Source organism: Lontra canadensis, unplaced genomic scaffold (genome assembly GCF_010015895.1).
Source record: "Lontra canadensis isolate GAN:19392208 unplaced genomic scaffold, GSC_riverotter_1.0 scaffold33, whole genome shotgun sequence".
Lineage (NCBI taxonomy): Eukaryota > Metazoa > Chordata > Mammalia > Carnivora > Mustelidae > Lontra > Lontra canadensis.
Window position 1 is genome coordinate 5740923 of NW_022631027.1, and position 23026 is coordinate 5763948.

At 42.2% G+C, this 23026-nt stretch overlaps 1 protein-coding gene across 2 annotated transcripts in view; it reads right to left on the reverse strand.

The window, feature by feature from the left end:
- TGFBR3 (transforming growth factor beta receptor 3) overlaps window positions 1–15866 on the reverse strand; it is a 203270-nt gene extending 187404 nt beyond the window's left edge. For both annotated transcript variants that reach the window (XM_032867117.1, XM_032867116.1), the window contains exon 1: window positions 15751–15866. The gene's annotated coding sequence lies outside the window, so the exon portion shown is untranslated. The remainder of the gene's footprint in view (window positions 1–15750) is intronic.
- Window positions 15867–23026: the final 7160 nt, after the last annotated feature.

Here is a 23026-nt window from a genome sequence, read left to right on the forward strand (position 1 = left end):
AAAAAGGCTCGAAGTGCCTGGATGGCTCAGTGGGTTGAAGCCTCTGCCTTAGACTCAGGTCATGATCCCGGGGTCCTGGGTTCGAGCCCCACCTCGGGCTCTCTGCTTGGCAGGGAGCCTGCCTCCCCCTCTCTGCCTGCCTCTCTGCCTACTTGTGATTTCTGTCTGTCAAATAAATAAAATCTTTTAAAAAATTTTTTAAAAATTTTTAAAAGGCTCATACCAGATCAGACAAGAAAAGAGGCTTAGATCGGAATGCAGGCCCAGTTGTGTTTTTTTCTTTTTAAGATTTTATTTATTTGGGGCGCCTGGGTGGCTCAGTGGGTTAAAGCCTCTGCCTTCGGCTCAGGTCATGATCTCAGGGTCCTGGGATCGAGCCCCGCATCAGGCTCTCTGCTCATCAGGGAGCCTGCTTTCCCCTCTCTGCCTGCCTCTCTGCCTACTTGTGAACTCTGTCTGTCAAATAAATAAATAAAATCTTTAAAAAAAAAAGATTTTATTTATTTATCTGAGAGAGCGTGTGCACAAGTGCACACATGAGTAGGGGGTAGGGACAGGGAGAGAAGCAAGCTCCCTGCTGAGCAAGGAGCCCCACCATAGGACTAGATCCCAGGACCCTGAGATCATGAGTCAAGACACTTAACTGACTAAGCCACCCAGGACCCTCAACCCCATCTCTTTATTTTTAAGATGAAACTAACCCTACTTACATCACAGGGTCACTCCAAGAATCAAATGAAATTATATACATAACAGCAGATAAGCTATCACTATTTGTCAGTTGACTATCTCTACCATAGAGAATGATCCTGAGGCCTAAGATTCATTTAAAATACCAACATTCTGTGGCTGTCGGTGGCAGGAAAAAAAAGAATTACTTTTGAACTACCTTACATATGGGAAGGAATTCCACATGAAGACTCAATGGCAAGAAAGGCAGCAGGCACAGAGGTTACAAGATGTGCCAAAAAGCTGGACTTTACTCTCCCCGGCACCTCCAGGGCCTGGCCCACCCTCACTCTTGACTGAGAGTGTGACCAGCACATCTGTGGCTGGCCCTAGCATCTTTAGTTCCCTTGGGGCTGACCTTCAGTCTAGTCCTTAAAAGCCCCTCTTGTCTATCCCAAGCACAACAGATCTCACTGCCCAAGCAAAATATGGCAGAAAGGAGAGGGTGGGCACGGAAATATTCCACATTGTTGCAAAAGACAACATTTTATTCAAGTTCACTAACTAGGATTGTTCACCCATCCTTGCAATATTGCAAGAACCACCTTTCACATTTAATATTTCTGCATTCAAAGATTTCTGTTGCTTATAATTTTAAGCTAAAATTAATAGAGAACGGTACCTGGGAACTCTAAACTAGGCCTAACCAGACGTGTTAGGTCGGACAGCCTCTGCCATCCCCTTATCTGTAAGATTTTAATGACATTCTGATTGTAATATGTGAGCTAGAATATGGGGATGGTACCTAAAACAATACCAGGCCCACACAGTGCATTTAAAAAACAAAAATAGTCACTGAGGTTTTTTCCCCCGGTTAAAATACCGCTAGCCTTTTGGGGCATCTGGGTGGCTCAGTGGGTTAAGGCCTCTGCCTTCGGCAGAGGTGATCAAGCCCCTTGTCTGGCTCTCTGCTCAGCAGGGGGCCTGCTTCCGCCTATCTCTCTGCCTGTAATCTCTGTATGTCAAATAAATAAATAAAATCTTTAATAAATAACAAAATAAAATAAAATACCCCTAGACTTTCAAAATACCAAGTAAACTACTAGCAGCAAAATAATACAGTTTATATCAAATTTGTATTCATTTGGGGATTAGACTTCATTGTCTAGAATCTAAAAAAAAATACCTACGTTACCAAAAAACAATGACTCCAAACCCAATATAAGATTGGAGCCCTAAAGATAGTCATAATATTGCAAAGCTGTTCTGAAAGTGTGGTAAAGCTACTGTCTGAAGAACTCTGGTGTAAGTTACAGGGATCTGGCTGCATGGCCTTCCTAGACTCTACCTTATGATACCCAAATTAGCTTCAGGGGTTTAGCCGAAGGCTGAGGAACTCAGCCTGGCACCGCCGCCAACCAAGTTGCCTGGAGTGAGGAATCAGCTATCACCACAAGGGCTGATTAAATCATGAAGCTGCAATTATTCCAGCAAAAGTCAGCACATCTGAATATCCTCAGGACATGAGCCATCATCCTTTAGGCACTAGCAAGCAAGCACTAAGCCATTAAAAAACCTCTGGGGACCCCCATAAGACTATTTTGTACAATATATAGTAATTTACTAAAATATTTTAGTCACATGATTATTTATATTCACAGGGATTCTGCAAATAATATGAATTCAAAGTAAACAATTCAGCAATAGACTATTCTATTCTGCTAACTGCAATTAAGCTCTTATTTTTTTCTTCCTCTCATTGATTTACAAGATAATATTATATCTCTTAAATGGGGATAATCCCTCAATAGATAACATTTCAATTATTTCACTGATATTATTTGGTAAAGAGAGGGCTCAGCAGCTTAGGCATGTGAAACATTAAGAATTAAAACCCTTCAATGGTCACCCATTACTGTCAAGGATGAAAACCAGAACCCTTCCCATGACTGCTGGATGTTGCCTCCTTAGTCTGAGCTTATCCTCCACGTGCTCCAGCCACACCTGCCTCAATTCTGCCCCACTAAAGGACCACGCCCTTGCTTCCAGAAGAGTGTTCCAACTGTGTTGGAACTCAGTGACCTTCCATAGTCTCCCTGACACGGCTGCTTACCACGATCTTCAGTCTTAACTCCGTGTATGAGCACTACTTCTTTAAGGAAGCCTCCTAGGATTGCCTCAGAGGAAGTAAAACTCAGACACCTGGAATGTAGTGAAAGTCAACTCTGCAGGTAAATGTTTATGTGATTATTTCCTTCCAGGTATGGCTTCCCTGCATCTGTTCACCCTACGGAGAAGGATCTCGGTCCAGCTGGTAATAGTAACAGCCTACCTATTGGGCATATAGCAGCCATCCAATGATGGTACCACAGTGGGTAGCAAGTATAAAACATGACTGCGTACATTACAGTTAAAAGTATGGAAGGATGGCGACTTATCAAAATGTTCCTCAATAATAAGTGATAAACCAACAAATAAGAGCTGTGTCTAAGAAAGAACTTATGCCTCAAGCAGCTTCAAAGGAACAGGCAAGATAGGAGTTCTGGCACCAACATGTTTTACAAGTCCAGACAAGTCACTCCATTCTGGGCTTTAACTTCTTCATCTCCAATACTAAGAGATTAAACAAGAACATATTTTATTCTATACCTTATGTATAACTGTCATTATATGGACTAACAACTAATCCTGAATCCCTCCTATAAAATTAGACTTCAAATACGCTTGTGGAAATTTGAAATACATGATCATGTGATGGCTAGTACAAATGATTTCACAAAATGGGAAAGTATTCTCCAAGGAAAACATTCAATTTGACAACGTAAGTGTAAATAAAATACTAATACTATAGTACCTATTTTTAATACATAGCTTGTATAAACAAAAAATATTTAAATCATTATCTTCTGAGCAGCGAAGGCACAGAAAACCTGAATTTTGTCAGATGTGCCCATCTTATCAAAACTGGCATTGTGGGGTCACCTGGGTGGCACAGTTGGTTAAGTATCTCCCTTCAGCTCAAGTCTTGATCTCAGGGTCCTGGGATCAAGCTCCACGTTGGGCTCCCTCCTCAGCGGGGAGCCTATTGTACCCCCTCCCTCTGCCTCTCCTGTGCTCTTTCTCTCTAACTCTCAAACAAATAAATAAATAATCTTTAAAAAAAAAAAAAACCTGCCATTTTTATTCTATTCCTTAAACTCCATGAACTCTACTCATTCCCCTCACCTAATTCTAAAAACCATTCCAATTAATCCCATCCACCTGTGAACAGTCTCCTTAACATTTTGTGTATAATTTGTTCCATGTTATCTTCTACCCAGAGCTGACCCAGAACGTTAGAAATAGATAACATCCACTCCAGCCCTCTAATTTTACAGATTAGCAAACCAGGAATTAGAAAGACTTAGTGATTGGCCCACCGTTACACAGCTAGTTAGTAGCACAGCCAAGACTTGTCCACATGCTGCTTTGTAATTACTCTGTGGTTGTTCATGTTTTTATTCCACATTCCCCTTCCTATTAGAGCTAACACACTCCTCTTCCAACCCCACAAAATATCTCAGCTACCACCTACTGAGCACCTACTGTGTTTTTCACAATTTCTCATTTCATCCTGTCAACAGCCCAAGAAGATCCTTCACTCTATAGTGAGAAAAGTGAGACTTTAAGAGGCTCAACCACCCAAGGGTCACCAGCTAGTAAGTCCTGGTATAGCGTCTGAGCCCAGGTCTGCCTGATTCTCTTGATACTACAAACAGTAGCTCCTCCCTCCCCGAACACACAGTGGAACTGGTTACCAGAACCCTATCAGAGGGCCTTACAGATGAGCTGGCATTTGAGCAGAGGGGTGAGGGACAGCTATGAAAGAAATGCATCCCAGACAGAGGGGAGAGTGAGTGTAAAGGCCCTACTGGGAGTACACACTTCGTGTGTTCGCAAAGCAGACTACATCCAGCACAGTACGGCAGAAAGTATGGGGACCACCCCCCGGCCGATCGGGGTTCAAATCCCTGCCCTGTCTCTTCCTACCAGTGTAGCTGTGGGGAGCTTACTAAATACCTCCAAGTCTCAGCTATAAGGTAGAAATAATGATTCTATTTCCCTAATGGGGTTGTTACTAGAATTAAGTAAATTAGTAACACAGAAAGTACTTAATACCTAGTATGTTCTTAGGTTTCAGGAAATGGTGGCTATGATTTTTAACTAGATCATCGATAACATCTACGTTCAAGACAATTTATTTTCAGTTTGATAGTTTTGAATCTGAGAGTTAAGTTATGCTGTTAGTTTTGTACATGGCCAATAACTTCCTCCTAAGCCTTCCACTTCCTTAGCTGGACTTCCTGTCCTGATGAGGAGGACTCTGTGGGAAGCACACTGATGTTATCACAAAAAGAGAAGGAGGCAAATCATTCTAAAATCCCTGTTACACTAATACAAATTATGCTCTTCATTCAACATAACCCCTATCTCCAAAAATCAGATGCTTCTTCAGAACTGTAACTCACCGTCCCTTGGATTTAAGTCATTGGTTTCATAAAACAGATCTCACCAGTCTCGACTCCTCACTAGCATCACTGACAGAAGCTGGTGGTAATTTCAACCCCATCTTGAGAAGGGTTAAACTTCTCTTCAAAATTAGGACATAATTTAATTTAAAAACAAAAAAACAAAACAAAACAAAAAAAACTTTCTCCGTTGTCCTTTTGGATTAAAGTTAGTGTTTCTTTTCAAAGAAATTAGAACATCAAAGCAAAATTCAGGAGTCATCTGGCCTGGCAGTCCCTAGACTGTTCCTTAGAGCACAGCCCTGAAGCAATCAGGAAGGTACGGTGAGTGGCCCTGTGGATGGGCCCAGAGCCAAAGGAAGATGTCAGGGCCACCGGGAAACTCCGCTCCTCTGCCCTATACCCTCTCCCCCTGCTCTTTTCTTTAATGCTATGTTTACTTTTCATCTGTGCAACCCAATGGGTTAAAGGGCAAATCACAGGCAGAGACAAACCACGGCAAGCCCAAGCCTGTGAGAGGTAAACTGGGAATCTTCCCAAACCACTTGTAAGGCTGGGGAGAGCCCATGGTTGCTGTTTTCAGTCAATTAAAAAGAGGTCAATGTTCTAGTATGACAGGTCTTGAATCAGATTCTCCTCCTTCTAGACAGACCCGATAGTTTTCCCTTTGTAATGCCTTAAGTATACATTTAACTGGGGCTGTAAGAAATCCATGAGATCATCTCATTCATTTATTCATCTAACAAGTATTTATCAAGTGCCTGCTCCATACCAGCACTGCTCCAAGTACAGGGATTCAACAGGGAAAAAAAAAAAAACATAAAAAGCCCTGCCCCCTCATGGAGCTTACCTTCTAGTGAGAGGAGACAAATTATAAATATATGTAATTGTATATGAGATAGAGATAAATGCTAAGAAAACAAAACAGAGAAGAAGGAAAGGAAATTTTGGGGGTCCTTGGTTTGGTTTATTTCTTTGTTTAGGGTTAAGGACCTACAGGAAGTGAACTGTAGATATCTAAGGGAAAAACATTCCAAGCAAAGGAAACAGCACATGCAAAGGTCCTGAGATAGCATGTCTGTCACGCTCAGGGAACAGCAAACATGCCAGGATGCTGGAACACAGAGAGTAGACCAGAGTGCACAACAGTGAGGTCAAAGAGGTAATCGCCAAGGGAGTCACGGCTGGTTGTCTGCAACTTTATAGATTATTGTAAAGATTCTGGCTTTTACACTGAGAAAGACAGAACATAAGAGTATTTTAAGCAGAGGAATGACAGGATCTGACTTCGGCTTTGTCAGAGCCACTCTGGCTATTGGGTGGAATATACTGCAGAGAAATAAGAAAGGAAGAACTACTCCCCAGCTGTGTGACCCAGGTACCTGGCTGTTCTCATCTTCAGAGGGACTTGGGATTATTTCTAACAGCCACTCTAACCCTAAACTCTCTGATTCTGAGTTTATTTCCTTTGCATTTTCTATACAGTTACAGTTTATATCCACTGTAAGCCTCATCTCTCCCCAAACCTTTAGCTGAAGTGGAAGTGAGATGAAGAATTCAATCTGACAATATATGTTATATGCCAAGCTCATGTCACACTTTCAAGGTACAGAGATGATGGGGCTCGATCCTGCTCTAGGAAGTCCACAATCTGGCAGAGAAAGAAAAAAAGTTCTCGGGAGGTAGCAGAAATCCTGTGAGAGAAATTAAGGGAAGAAACAACTAACCCACCTGCCAGGAGGAGCCATGTGTGGCTTCACCACACTGACAGCAGAGAGAGAAAGCCTGGATGAGGAAGCAAGAGACGACCAGAGAAGGGAAGGGAGGGGACGCTAAAGGAGAGACAAGTTCAAAGGCTTCAGAGCATGAGAGCACGTGGCACGCTCTGGAAACCATAAGGACTCTGGTATGGGCATAGTGAGGTTCAGGAAGAAGTGGAAAGAGAAATGGCCTGAAAAAGAAGGCTGAGGCTACATTGTTAGTAAGTGGACATCTTGTGCCAAGGATGATGGAACAGCAGTGATTTTTAAAATGTAAGAAATGAAAACACAGATTTGTGTTTTAAAAGGTACCAACCGAAATGGATGAATTGTTGGAAACAGAGATGTCGAAGCCAGGAAAATTAACTGAAGGAGCTGCGCAACAGTGCAGATGAAATGATGATTTGGGAATGGAGAAGAAAAGGTCAGCTGAGATCTGCTAAAAAGGTAAGCCGCGTGTGACTGGTCTTATTCAGCTCAGAGAAGTAAGCAGAAGGCAGTTTAGTGTGCCTGAGGCTCCTCGCTTGGTAACTGGTACCATTTACTGACAGAGGAAATGAAGGATTGAGACTGGGGACCACAGAGAAATAGTGTGTTGGGTCTGGGACTTGGTTTAAACAGAAAGACCTACAGAACCACCGGGTAGCTGCTGGAAATAAGCGTATGAAATATAAAACTGGAAGTTACTGGTACAGACGTGGCCATTGAGGCATGGAAATATGAACAACAAAATGTAAACTGAGAAGAGAAGGGAAAGGGAAAGAGAGAACCTTGGAGAATGCCAACACATAGGGATCAAGCACTGGAAAAGAAACCTGAAGAGAGATGGGGAAGGAAAGGGGAAAACCAGAAGAAGTAGCTCTAGGGAAACTAAGATGATAAAACTCGGGGAAAGAGTTAAGCAGCAAAGGTCCCTGATAGAGGACAGTGGGGATGCTGACTGAAAGCAAGCATGAATTTTGCACCTTGCACCTTTTCTAGCACCTTGGTACGCCTTCGTAGGGTGGGTGTGGGAGCCTGCCTGCAGCCGGCTGAGGTCTTCAGCAGAAGGTGAGAAGAAATGAGCCAACAGCCAAATACCACGAGCCCCAGTAGACTGCCTTGTTACCAAAGATTCTGCACCATTAGGAAAGTTTTATTCAATACTCTGTGGAGGTGTAAGGTGTGAGAAACAGGAACTAAGATCTGCTGGGGGTGATCTTCTGGTAGCGCAAAGGAGATTTCTTAGGTAACACCTGGGTATCGTAGGACCACTAATCCTGAAACTAGCCACAGGCATTCAGAAAAGCCTAGGTGCTTCTCACAAGGACTGAGGACACTATCTGCACCCACACATCACCCAAATTCCAATTAGGCTTCTCACCCCAACATCCTTAGCCTTTCTTCACCAGCAGAGTAATGCTCAGCAGCATTCGAGCCTGGTAAAAAGTGTTCGCAAAACCCCACCGCACTGACTACCTGGTATGATGCTGGCATCCATGACCTGACACCATTCGGATTGGAAAGCCTCTCCCAAAAACACCAGCCATTGTCAGCACAATCTGCCTGAGAACTCTGAGAAACAAAAAGGAGCTGAAGGAGAAGTTTTTAATCCCAAATTTATTCTTAACTTCCAATACAGAACACTTGAGAAAAATTTGAGAGCCAACCAGAAAGACTTAACAGATTTCTTTTTTAATGTGCATCTACAGTCCTTTCTCATTTACCCTCCACAAAAAAGCAACCCAACCCCCAAATGATCATTTTCCTTGGCTTAAATTCCCTATTTTTGTGATATATAATTGGAAACAGACTGCTTTTTCCTGGCTTCAGAGAACAGGATCTTTGGGGTTACAGGAGTTACCAACTACAGAACCTCAGCCTTAGCAAAGTTTCTTTTGCAAACCTTGTACCTATATACCTACTTAAAACAGATCTTAATTCCAAAGAAAACACTTAAATCCCTCATTATTATACAAAAGTTCATTTTGTCCTAATGAATTAGATGTTAACCTCCCTTTTCCACCCAGTTAAGCTAAAGAGAATCCTGCTCTGAGTTCAGTTATCTCCCATCTTTTTTTTTTTTAAGATTTTATTTATTTATTTGACAGACAGAGATCACAAGAAGGCAGAGAGGCAGGCAGAGAAAGAGGAGGAAGCAGGCTCTCTGCTGAGCAGAGAGCCCGATGCAGGGCTCGATCCCAGGACCCTGGGATCATGACCTGAGCCGAAGGCAGAGGCCTTAACCCACTGAGCCACCCAGGCGCCCCAATCTCCCATCTTAACATTACCAAAAGCCCTACACCCAACAAGGTACCTAAATGGGATGCTTTCTGGAACTATTTTGAAGAATTTAGTAGGACTGATTCTACATGAAACTTTATTAGCCCACACACTGAATGAAATTAAAATCTTGAATATCTTAGAAAGCAAAATTTTAATAATGAAATAAAGACTCCACAAACTGAGAAATGCACAACTCCAAGAGAAAAAAAGAAAAAAGTGAAAAGTATCAAGTAGGTCATCCTTCCCCCGGCTCCAAAAACATGATGCATCCAATGGTTGGGGAACAATTATAATGGATGAATATGACAGATACAAAAGAAAAGCCTGGTGGATATTCACAAAGTTGGTTGTTATCCTAAGTAATTTTTTCATGATTCCCGTGGTATTTGATGAATACACAACAGATAACAATCTCTATAAAGACAAAAGAATAAGAAAACTAAGGAATGTCTGCTAAGAAAGGCTTTTTGACAGAAAGATACCAGCAATAGTAAAGATGCCCATTTAGAAGATCAGAAACTTCTCCCACACACATAGGGAACACCTTACAATGTAATAAAGCAAAATGTATGTAATGAGTCAACGGTGCTTTCCCTCAAAGCTGAAGTTAATTCGCCAGCCAACTGCACAGTCTAATACAACAAAATGAGACATTTATTCTTTATGGACACTCAGAAGAGAGTTTTGTGTTTGAGTATGTTTTGTTCTAAAGGAAAAATAGAAAGAGATCACTCATAACAACACAGGCAGTGCCACACAGAAGACACAAGGCTTTGAGATTGGAATCTAAGAATTTCACTTAAAATAACCTTCCAATAATTTAAAAAAAAAAAAAGCCACATTCTGCTCCAGCCATCATCATACAGTTAATTATGAAATGAAATTTGCAAATAGGCAGCAGTGTATTTTTGCACCCAATGACCAATTTCACACTGTCAAAACACATAAATCACTAAAAATGCTAACAGAATTATACTCCCAAAAGGAAATCTTTTCACATAACAAACTGAATTAAGCATTCATCAACTTCCCGTTAATAAAAGAGTAAATAAGAATTTAAAAAAAGAAATCCAGGGACGCCTGGGTGGCTCAGTTGGTTGGATGACTGCCTTCGGCTCAGGTCATGATCCCGGAGTCCCGGGATCGAGTCCCACATCGGGCTCCCGGCTCCGTGGGGAGTCTGCTTCTCCCTCTGACCTTCTCCTCACTCATGCTCTCTCTCACTCTCTCTCAAATAAATAAATAAAAATCTTTAAAAAAAAAAAAAAAAGAAAGAAATCCAAAGTTCTACTAGACCATCCACCTAGTCCTTGGTGTTCTTACCCATCAGCGGTGGTTAGTCATCAGACCTAGAGAGCCGCAGACCTCCCAGGGCAATCCAATCAACAGGAAAGCCCAAGGACTAGCATCTATAAAACTGTTTTCTAAAGATCATTTTCTGAAGGACTAATTAACTTAAATGTGTTTTTACAAATGTTCCATCTGCAATTTCACACAAAATCCTGACCTTCAGCATGTACCAAGGAAATGAATTATGTACTTGGAAGGACAAACAAGCAGACGCTTCCTTCTCTACAAACAGCACCCCATTCTGACCCCCTCTCCCTTGGAGCCCAGTGTCTAAGAGATAGGGAGAGTCTATGCTTCTGTATTACCATCCTTTTTCATAAAGTAAAGATAGAGATAACATTTTAGATTTAATTCTGAATTATTACCATGGCAACAATTTAACATTAAATCCTAAAAATGAACTTTGCTACACTCCACTCTAATTCAGAGTCCTCTTGCCAGACTTGAAGGTTTCAGCACCAACATCAGTATTAATCTTTTTTCCCTTATGATTATGTTTAACCAGGATGGCCTAAGGGCATGACTCTGGGGCTCTTATTTCAGACCTTCAATAATAATCTCAATTTTAAAAGATATCATGCCTTGTAAGTATGTCCTTAGTTATCCTCTTACGAAGTCTTGAAGGTTGGCCTAGAAACACCAAAGAATAAAAAATGCACAAGGTCCAAATCAGAGTGGCCTCAAGAGAATGTTTACAAATGTTGTTTCAAAAATTAAATATTGGTACACATCTTGGTTGAGAGATAAAAATCATTACTCTCCCTCTGAAAGAAGGAAAAAATATTCAGAAATCTGGGCTAAATCTTAAGCAAGGGCTTTGCAAACAGAAAATAAGGCTCAACGTCGGTTAACAAACAAATGTTTTATTTCAAAAGATATAAAACAAGAAATCTAGAAATGGACAGAGCCCAGGAAATGGACCTAGATCATTTTTTTATAAAGTCCTTCTAAGCTGTGTTGATTTATTTCAGCTTGACTGGAAACCAACCAAATTAGCAATAGCCTATATTTTATGAAATGCTACAAAGAGACAATGCTGTCATTCCAAGTGTTAACTCTGAAGATGTGGAACCGGACAAATTACTGCCACGGATCTTGGTGCAGTAATTTTCTTTAAAAGCCACAAAAGCTCTTACTGAAACAGTTAAAGGCTAACTGTTATTTGTGGAAGGCTACCTTTTCATAACCCCTGGATTTGCTCATTTACATTCCAAACTGTCCATATTTCTAGAGGTGATACAAGATTACTTACAAGGTAAAGACCCCTAAAAGCATTTACTTGAGTTATGCAAATTTCAAAAGGTACTTAATATTAAGTTTCAAAATTTCAGAAGTTAAAAATCACCAGGAAAATGCTCCAATGTACGAAAGTGATAAAATCATTTTCAAACAGCTGTTAAGAGCAAGTAAAGAAGAAAAGGGGGATAACTGTCCCCATTAATTAATGAACCTGACAATTATAATAAGTTTTTGTCCAATAGCAATCAAGGGAAAAAATATTTTCAAGATGGGTTATCCAGAACAGAGGTAATTCAAAAAGATGACAGCAAATTCACCCAGAAAAAAATATTACAGCAATATCAATACTTACCAGTCATCCTCTAAATTCCAACTGTTCTGTTAGTCTGAAATGTAAAGTCAGGACTTTCCAGATTTATCATCCCAGGAAATCAGTGGTCAGTTATGTCCTAAAGAAGTCAGTGGTGACCACCTTCGCAGTGCCATACTCAAGAGGACATTCAAATTCCTAGGCCGCTTGGGTCCAGATTCTGCCCTTCAGCAAAGTCACCTGACTTTTACAAGAAGCAACTCAGCTTGCATCAAAAGGAAAAGATTAATTCCTTTGAGACTTAAAAAGAATAGGACAATACCTTCTTTTAAGCAAATCCATTCTGTCAATCTATAAAGGCTTTCCAAGACAAAGCCTTAGGAAGCCTTAAGGCATCTTGGCCCCCAGCTTTAAGAGGCTTGAAAGAGGACAGCTAATTTGCCAAACTCCAAGACCAGGAACCAGAAGCCTATTAAGGGTAGGGAGCTGAAAAATGTTGCTGAAGAGCGCAGTACATCAGATCATGGAAGACTAAGTTAAATCATAAATAAGATGCTACCCTGAAGGAACTATTGCAATGCTGAGATTTATAAAGAAGGGACTAAATTTAAAAGTTCTTTTTCTTTTTTCAAAAAAAGTTAATTTTTTAAAAGGATCCACATGCCCTTAGCTTGCTAAATGAAATAAAGTCAAAACTACCTGATATACATGAAACAAGAAAGGAAACCGTCCTACAAAACTGCAGGCAAAGACTGAAAACCTTTTTCAAAACTCAGTTTTAGGGACACCTGAGTGGCTCAGTCAGTTAAGCGTCTGCCTTTGGCTCAGGTCATGATCCCAGGGTCTTGGAATCCAGCCCCACACCAGGCTCCCTGATCAGCCAGGAACATGCTTCTCCCTCTCCCGGCCTCTCCCCCGGCTTGTGCGTATGCACCCGTTTTCTCTGTCAAATAAATAAAATCTTTAAAAATAAATAAATAAATAAAACTTAGTTTTACTGTATTTCCAAGCATGTTAATTCTTAAAAATATTTATATTATATTTATAAGAATGAGTGTCTACGGACACATCACACCTTTACTAGACAAACAGGATACTTCTGAACTATTACTGTTTACTAAAATATAAGCCTCTGAAGAATGCCTAGAATTGCTGTTATTCAGGACTGTTATTGCACGTGGAAGATGTTGATCAAGAATGATAATGACAGAATTCTAAGTGCACCAACCTCCCTGAGAACAAATTCACTACATCCAATTTTCTACAAAAGACAAATGAGGATCCTTAAAAGATTCACAATGGACCTCTTCGGACTCCCAGTTCTCCTAGATAACTTGAAATATTATTCAAAGTGCACAAAATGATCTTAAAGACACTTCTTAGGGAAAACAAATGGCAAAAACCACGTGCAAGTGTATTTAATGTCTGTCCAGCCACCAGAGTTCTTGACATATGTCCAACATATAGGCTTGGTCCTCAAGGTCATTCTTATTGTAAATCAGTTGAAATTAAATGCAGCTTTCCACTGTAAACTCAGAAAGCAACTTGGTGATTTTGCTAGATAAAGCCACAACATTTTCCATTTCTGAAATGTATGTTTAACACCCTAAAAACTGGTTTAAGTGCCTAATAGACATCAATGGTGTGTTATACTCCCCCTATTGGCTAATACTCAAAATAACAATGAATTCCCCAGGGATTGCCTTTGAAGTGCTGGGGTTCAAAAGTAAGTTGGAGATTTTTATATTTAAAAACATGAACTGGATCAACAGTTGTTAAGCAAAGCTGCCATGTAATGGTCCAATTCCATCAAAACAGGAAAAATTAAAGCTGACAAATGACAAAGACAAACTGAAGGGCTGAAAATATGCTGAAGCTTGAAACACTAAACAATGCAGAATTAAAGCCAAAAACAGAGAACACCAAGAAACAGAGCAACATCCTTTAACTGACACAATGGCATGAAATCCATTTCATTTTAATAGCCCTTAAGGGGGTAAGAATTATTTCCCTGCCTCCTGTGCCAACCCCAAGCTGTTTCCTAAGGAAGCCAAGTAACTCTGACAATGTGTAGAGAATAAAAGAAATTAAGAATAAAGATTCATATTAATACTAATCAGGGTTCTGTTTTTAATTACTTGGATCCGGTTTCGGAGCTGCAATGTGGCACCCCAGTAAGCACATCACCTAAATTAATCACAGATACCTTATTCCTGTTTCAAGGGATATGTCCAACTAAAATGGAAAGCTGAACAACGTGGGAAGACGCCTGGGCTCACCGCACCCAAACCTGACTGCACTTGCTGCACTAGGTGACTCAACTAGCTCTGGAGTCAGAACAGAAAATAATAGGTTAGCTGGAGCAAGTAACTAACCTCTACAGTCTCATCTGAGAAATGGGGCTGATAGTGTTTTAACCACAGAGCGGGTGTGAAGTTTAAGTGGTCCGCAAGGCATACAGGAGAGTGACACAGAGTTTGGGCTCAATGAACGTCAGTTATCATTGTCCAAGAGAAATAGCTGATTTCACAGTGAAGTAACTGCTCCTTACAGTACCACTTCAGGATAATTAAAAAGTCTTGACCCGTACTTCGTTCCTTATAGAGACTTCTTTCCACCCAAACCGCTCACTTTTCTTCTAAGGGAGATGTTCAGAAAACCCAAGGTTCCCCCAACGCAGGCTGTCACTGCTACCATCCTTTACCCTCTGCTCGTTTCCCATCACCTCTGGACTCAGGACAAGCAGTTCTAACACTTGCTCGGCGCTAGTACTTTACATATATTAAATCATTCAATCCTCACAGTGACTTTATGAGACCTATTATTATCCCCATTTCCCAGCTAAGGAAATGAGCGATTTTCTTCTCTTAGCTCTTTTAGAACACACTAAATCCATTAGGTTCCACTGTGCCAAGGTAAACCACGCTTGGCAATGCCGGGTACCTACACTACGTGATTCTGCAAAGTGGGCAAATGCCCTAATAACAAGTCTGGAAGCAGATTCTTCTAGCAACAGCCCAAAGACTTCCAGTTTGTTCTAATCAAATGAACAGGCTAAGAGAACTCTTCAAAATGAACTGGGTAATGGGCTAATCTGTTAGCAGGGAGGAGCGTTCTATGCGGGGCTCCGGGCTGCAGCGCTGCTCTCCGCGCCGCCCGCACCACACCGGGAGGGCGCCTGCTGCGGGGAGCGCCGCTCACGTCGGTGCGCTAGTCCCAAGGCGCAACCTACGCAACGGCAAATAAGTGCAAACCCACAACAAACCTCTCCCGCCACGCTGTCACGCGCCCAAGTGGAAGTGGTCCGCGCCCGGCGGGTGTCGGAAGAAACCGCGGAGAGGAAGAGCGAGGACAGGAGTCTTCCTCCAGGACAGCGCATCGCCCCGAGCGCTGCCCACCCGACCCAGGACCGCCGCTCCCCACGCACCGCGGGCCACGGGTCCCGGCTCTTCCGAGCGTAAACACTGCCGCACCAACGCCGCCCTCCCGAGCCCGGGGGTCCGGGCGGCCGGTGCAACGCCGGCCGCGAACAGACACGGAGCCTCGCGCAGCACCGACAAGCACCGCGCAGCCTGCAGAGCCCGCGGCCGGAACGGGCGCAGGTCTAGTGGCGCGGGCTGCAGCGCCGCGGGGCCGGGCCCGCACGTACCTCGGAGGCGGCGTGTCAGGCGGAGATCCACCCGCCGCAAGTTGGAAGAGAGCAGAGGAAAGTTTCCCCGCCCAGCGCTCGGCGGCCGCGAGCTTCGGCAGCTGCTGCTCCGCGGCACAACTACGCCATCCGGACCCGCCAGGACTTTCACCTCCTGCAGGGCGCTCCGGGAATCGCCCAGGGAAAGCGACCGGGCACGAGAGCCGCCGACGTCCCTCCCTCACTCACTGGAGAGAGGAAAGCGCCGCTCTGCGTCCCCGAAACCCTCGATTACCCCCATCGGGCCGACCCAGCGCACTCGCTCTGCCTCACACACACGCGCGGGCGGGGACGGGCAAGACGCCACAGCAATCAGCGCGCGGGGGGAAGGGCGCTCCTCCGCCGCCGCCCCACCGAGGGCTCCGCGCGGCCGGGAGACTCCTCCTCCCGCCCCCCGCCTCTTCTCTCCTCCCCCTTTTCCTCCCCGGCTGATGGATGAGTCCCGAGCGCTGCTGGAGCCAGCGTTTCCCCTCGGGCTGAGGAGGGAGGGAGGGAAGGAGCACTAGGAACGCGCGGGCTGCTGCGCGCCCGAGATGGGGCGGCGAGTGGGTGTCTCAGTCCTGGGGGCGGTGGGTGGAGATAGGGGGACGCGGACGCCAGAGGCAGGGATCCGCTCCCTCAAAGTAGTTTGAAGAACTACGTCCTTCAAACTTTCCAGGTCTCTGGAGGCGTTGGGTTTTTATTTGGTTTACTTCAGTCTTGATAATAAAAATTCTAAATCTTCCAGTAAACTGATCACACCCTCTTGCCCACTGCTTAGCAAAGCCCGCCACCACACACACACACACACACACACACACACACACACATTCATTCTGTCCCTGTTTGTCTTTCCCACCTCTAATCCTGCTTGTTATCTCAAGATGCGCTCTGATGCTGGGCGCCAGTGAAGTCTTGCCTCCTCCTCTAACAGCGGAGAGCGCCTTACCCAGCCCTTCTCCCTGCTCCCTAAACAAATGAATACAAAGGAGCTAGGTCAGCTTTGCCAGCTATCCTAACATGGGCACGACGGAAACGAAGGTGCAACTTCTGCGTCCCTACCTGCGCCTGTTAATTGTGCACTGCAAGAGGGACGGTTGCAGTAAGCAGAACCCCACTTTGATACTCTTGCTTACACCTCGTTTTCTTATTAAAAGACAAGACATGTTCGAGAGGTTTCTGAGACTGGACAAATTACTTAAAACTCTCCAAGGCTGTTTTCTCCTCTGCAGAACAAGGGTCTTGGCCCAGGAGACCTCTCCCAGCTTTAAAGTCCTCTGGTCCCAGGCCTTTAATATACTGGAATGGAACAGAGAAGTTTCTTGTACTATTGCTTATATTATTATTTGGAAAGTTACTCGATTTCTCCACTTTGAAAGAAGTATTTCCAACCCTCTTTCTCTTGTACCTTTACATAGGGAATCCAGGAGATACTTTTATAAAGGTCAAATCATCTTTGATTACCTGACTTACTTTAAACCTCCTCCATAAACCATTCCTTCCTTACCAATATTTATTGAGCACCTACTGCTTGAGAGGGTTGAACTAGGCCTTGGAAATATACAGTCATAAAACCCCTAAGGTAAAAACAGTCTGGTGAAGTTAGCCTCAGCTTTGATATAGTATCTCTAGATTTAAGGCCTTAGATTTCCCACAGACTCAAATTACATAGTATTCATGCTTCACGTTGTCATGTTTTCGTTTCAAGTGCAGACATGAACACTTGAATTGGGTGTGAATATCTAATCCTACATTTAAATGTATCGATTATGTTACAGTTTTCTAATTTCGTTTTCTTTCTTTCCTTCCTTTCTTTCCTTCTTTTTTTTTTTTTTTTTTTAAGATTTCATTCACTTATTTGTCAGAGAGAGAGGGAGAGTGAACTCAAGCAGAGGGAGAAGCAGGCTCCCAGGTGAGCAGGGAGCCTGATGGAGGGCTCATCCCAGGATCCTGGGATCATGAGCTGAGCCAAAGGGAGAGGCTTAACAGACTGAGCCACCTTTTAATTTAATTTCTAGGCATCCCTTTAATATTTTTTTAAGTTTTCTGTTTGCTTGTTTGTTTTTTAAGTAAATTCTACTCTAACTCTACACAACTTTGAGATCGAGAGTCACATACTCTACTGACTGAGTCAGCCAGGCACCCCAAGGCTTTCTAATTTCTCAATAAAATGGCATGGTACAAGAAGAGAGAGAAAAACCAAGTCCTAAGTAATTTAATTCTTAGAAGTGTCTTGTCTCTAGAGAGTGAAGTGACTGTTCACAATGGAGCCAGATTCCCAATAATGTAACTATCAACATCTACTGAAATATTGCTCTGTGTCAAGCAGAGTCCAAAACATTCTATACACATGAATATATTTACTCCTCACAGATCTATAAGGCTATATACAAACGAAGGCCCAGGTACAAACCTACATATATACTGAGGCCTTATAACTTGTCACAACAGCATAGCTAATAAGTGGGAGGTCCAGGATTCAAACCTACATCTATCTAGTTCTGAGCCCAAGTCTTCAACTCTCAGAGCATACTGCCCCCCAAAGCTTTACATATTGACAAAATGAAAGGTTTGAGAGATTTGGGGCTGATTGGGGTGTGTGTGTGTGTGTGTGTGTGTGTGTGTGCGCGCGCGCTGTTTCTTGGTTTGTTTTGTTTTTTGGGTTTTTTTTGGCAAAAAATTTTAAATTCAAGGCTATTTAATTAGTTCAGCAGTTTAAATCGATGATATGGAAAAACACAAGAAATCACATAGGTAGTTACAAAACTGACAATGTCTAGAGGTATTTTCTCTTTAAGCCTTTACACTAATAATGTGATATTATTTTCATAAATCCAGAAACCTAAAGCATTGAGCAAAACTTTAAAATAAACTTACATTTTCCAGCAAAGTTCTAAAAAAAAAAAAAGATTCCCCTACCTTTTATTAATGACAATATTAACTGATTTGGGGGGAATGAATCCACTCCTTTCTTTGGTTACAAATCAGGACTGCAACCAAGTTATAGTATTTGTCACCATAATATACAAAATTGCTTTGATCCAATGTGGTATCTTGGTCATTTGTTCTGAACATTTTCAGAAAGAATTATAAGCAGAGGCCTGAAATAAAGAGGTGCACTTTATCACACTTGGATAAAAATGTGTGACAGCCAGAATCACACTAATTTACTGGGGCTGTGTTTCTCACAAGGAACTACCCCACCTACAGGTGCAGAACGACTCATTTTAAGAGGACTCATATATTTAGTGACTTATCTCCATATACTGTTGATTAGCAGACAACTGAACAAATTCATACTAACCTGTTTATATTCCTTATAGAAGCAAACACCTCAAATTTCTGAAAATCGTTAGAAAATCATTTGGTTTTTCTTTTTTATAAGATCCTCATGCTTTGCACATGGCAAATTCTAACTTACTAAATCCTAATAATAGCCCTAGTATCCTCATTTCACAGATGAGAAGACATGCACAGAGAGTTTAAGTAACTTGTCCAAAGTCACATGACCAGCAAGTGGCAGAGCTAGGTCCCCTGGTTCCGGAGTCTGCTCTGAACATGCACTTTGGGCTGCAGCAGGTGAAAGAGAGCACCCTTCCAGGCATAGACAGTCCTATTTCTTTAGGTTCAATTCTTTAAAAGTTTCAAAAGGTAAAAACAAAAGTTAGCATAGGAGAAATATTACCCACTACCACCACATAAAAACAGACTACTTTCACCCAGTGAAGAGGGGAGAAGGGACCCTAACTCTAAAGGTTGTCTGAAACAGCCAACATCTTGGAGGCAATTGCGTAAGTATTCTTAAGAATGTGTGACAGAACACGAACCATATGTTCTGTAAGTGTTGTGACAGGACACTGGTCTACAAACTATAATGTGTGTTCCTACTTTCCGCTTGGTTGACCTATTACTATAGACAGCTTTACTACCTCGTTTCTAAAAATCGCCTATAAAGATTCATACCCTAAGGTGTTTTCCGTATCGACATAATCTAAGGCCATAATCTAAAGCCACATTTTCTATATCTATACCCAAGGTTAGAATTTGGTTCTCGCTAATGAAATTTGCGGCTGGCCCATTTCAAGTTAATGAGAAAAAAGTACTGTCAGATGAATCTGTATGCAGAGCAGAGCCCAAAACAGATACCTGATTCAGGCCTGGGGGATGCCTCAGAGAATTTAGAAATAAAAATCCAAAGCAAATTCCCTTACAATAACCACAGAGTTCCTGCAAACTTGTCATTTCCTGTGCCGGTGCAGGAACCTCCAATGGAGGCTTCCACAATGCACCTTCAATTTCCCCCTCGGTAGGGCTCCTGACAAAGCAGGAAGCCTCACACCATTTCAAAGTAACAGCAAAAACCCCCGATTGCTGTGGTCTTAGCTCTGTAGGGGATGTGGCAGAGTGCCTGCTGCCCCCTCTCAGACTTCACCCTGGCCCCCACCCCCATAGCCGCACTGCAGAGAACTTTTGTTTTGGTCTGGAGAAGAAAAAAAAAGAAGACAAACTAGGACATGTTATTTTATGTGGGACACTAAAAAAAGACAAGGAGTACCCAGGACATATATTATTATTTGTGAGTATTACAAATCTCATCGCCTTCAGTTTAACAAATACAAGAAATTCCACTAAAAATACCCCCAATTTTTCAAATACTCCAATTTTAAAATTATTATTGCTATTGTTATTGACCTTCTGTTATTACTGTTGTTATTACTGAGCTCTTACTCTGCCCAAGGCCTTGTTTTAAGTTTAGCCCTATAAAATTCATTTCCAAACATATTTTGAAAATGGAGCATTTCCATGTATTCATTACAAAATTACCTGTTATAATATTTCTTTAGGTCACTCACTGTTCTTTTAATACGTAATCTAAGCAGGAGAGTTTCCCAACTGGGTCCCGCAGACACATTCTTTTGATTTCAGTAATGAGTTCAATAAGAAGTTTGTCTTTATTTTGCATTTTTATTTTACCGATAATGACTTTAGTTTTCTTAAGTCAGTGTTTTTCAAAGTGGGGAACTTATTCCCAGAGGTCTCTGCGAATTTTTTCTTTAAAATGAGTTCTTACATTGTTAACATTTGAGAAATGTGCTATAAAATTTTTAATTAAAATTTCCTTTAAAGTTTCCCCAGCTTACTCTTACAATTTATGCTGCTTTCTGGAAGACGTTAGTTTCTTTTATGTTCCAAAAACCAACCAATAGTCATTGAAATTTGCTAAGCCAAATTAAGTGGTAAAAGATGCATATAGAGGTGACAGGAACTATAATAAAAAGATAACTAAGAAAAAATATATCACGTGTTAACTATCAAATGTGGCTGTGAGTGCTAGGAAAATTGAGATGATCAGAGCAAGGCAAGAAGTAAGATGAGGATTCAGTGGATGCAGACAATGGAAAGAACATTCTGAACAATGACAAAAGAATGCTAAGACTATAAAGCAGGAGTGCCCCAGAGACTGGTCCTAAGAAATAAGCTAGAATAAGAATGGACTCTTCTGGACCTAGGTGGCTCAGTCAGTTAAGAGTCTGTCTTCAGCTCTGGTCATGATCTCAGGGTTCTGGGATAAATCCCCACATGGGGCTCCCTGCTCAGCAGAGAGTCTGCTTCTCTCTCTCTCTATGAAACCTCCTCCCTGCTTTCTCTCTCTCTCTTTCAAAAAAAAAAAAAAAAAAGATTCTTCACTTTCTTGTAAAAGATTATAGGGGCCTTACTGTCCTGTTTCCATCAGTCTCCATAAGAAATCCAAGGCTTCTGGGACCTCTGGGTGGCTCAGTTGATTGAGCAAACTCCTCTTGGTTTTGGCTCAGGTCATGATCTTGGGGTCATGGGATCAGGCCCCACATTGGGGCTCACGTTTAGCCCCATAATGGCTCTGCCCTCAGCGGGGAGTCTGCTGGAGATTCTCTCGCCCTCTACACCTATCCGCCCCCCCACCAGTCCCCGAGCCCCGCTCATGCTCTCTCTCTCTAAAATAAATAAGTAAATCTTAAAAAAAAAAAAAAAGGAAGAAATCCAAGGCTTCTAGGTCATTGCTTTTTACCCAGATTCTTAGCATCATACAGCACTCAACATCCCCTAACTTCATTCAATCTTTCTCCCTTTCTCAACCTCCAGTTTGCTGTCTGAAATTTATGACAAATTAACAGTAAAATCCCTTGTATTTTTACTTCTGGAAAACTCTGGGCCCTCAGTTCTTTGACTTTCTCCTTTCCAGTGACCTGCTCTTCCACCCTACTGCAGTACCATGATAATGTCTGGGTCTTTTCATCAGAAATAACTGCTCCACCTCCCGAAACTCAGTTTCTTCTCTCCTCTTTCTTTCTTTCTTTTTAAAGTTTTATTTATTTATTTGAGAGAGAGAGAGCACAAGTAGAGGGAGCAGAAGAGGGGGAGGGAGAAACAGATCCCCCACTGAGCAGGGAGCCCCATGTGGGGCTGGATTCCAGGACCCTGAGATCATGATTCTAGTGGAAGGCAGACGTTTAACCAACTGAGCCACCCAGGTGTGCCCCCGCCCTGAATCTCAGTTTCAAGTATTGCTCTCTGACCCCTGGTCTTTATTGTTCCAACTCATGACCTCTAGTATGTTGGCTCTGACAATTCTAATGATCCCCACCAAGATCTGTAACCCATTATCCCTACCACTCTTTCACCGTCCACAACCATGAGTGATCTCACTTTAAATTTAAGACCACAGTCCTCAATGGGTTCTTAAGGGTGCTCAGCAATCCTACTGTATTTTCCTTATTAGCTCACTCTCTTATTCTCCAATCTTCATACCTTTCACCTCTACTTGAACTCAATTGATGACCTTTCTTCATAATTTACTAAGAATACTGAAGAATATTGAAGCCCTCAGAAGAAAATATCCTCACTTTCCAATCACCACATCTGTCAATTTATCTGTGTCTGTTCTTCTCTGCTCTGCTTTCTTTCTGTAACTTCATAAATTCATCCTGTTCCCTCGATTCCATTCCTTCAACTCCTTAAGGAATCCTATACTAATTCCTCTTTCACCTGTATCCTCAGATTTCTCTCTCTCATATCATTCTCATCAACTTAAACTTTCAAACTTACTATAATGTTTCTGATTTTAGAATCTTACTCAACCCCTCATACACATCTCATCCCTATTTCTCTACTCCTCTTATAGTAAAACTCAAGAGGGGTGTCTACATTTGTTGCCCATTTTTCTTTACTCACCATTTCCTCCTCAACTAGGTCTAATCAGATCACCCTTGTCAAGGTCACC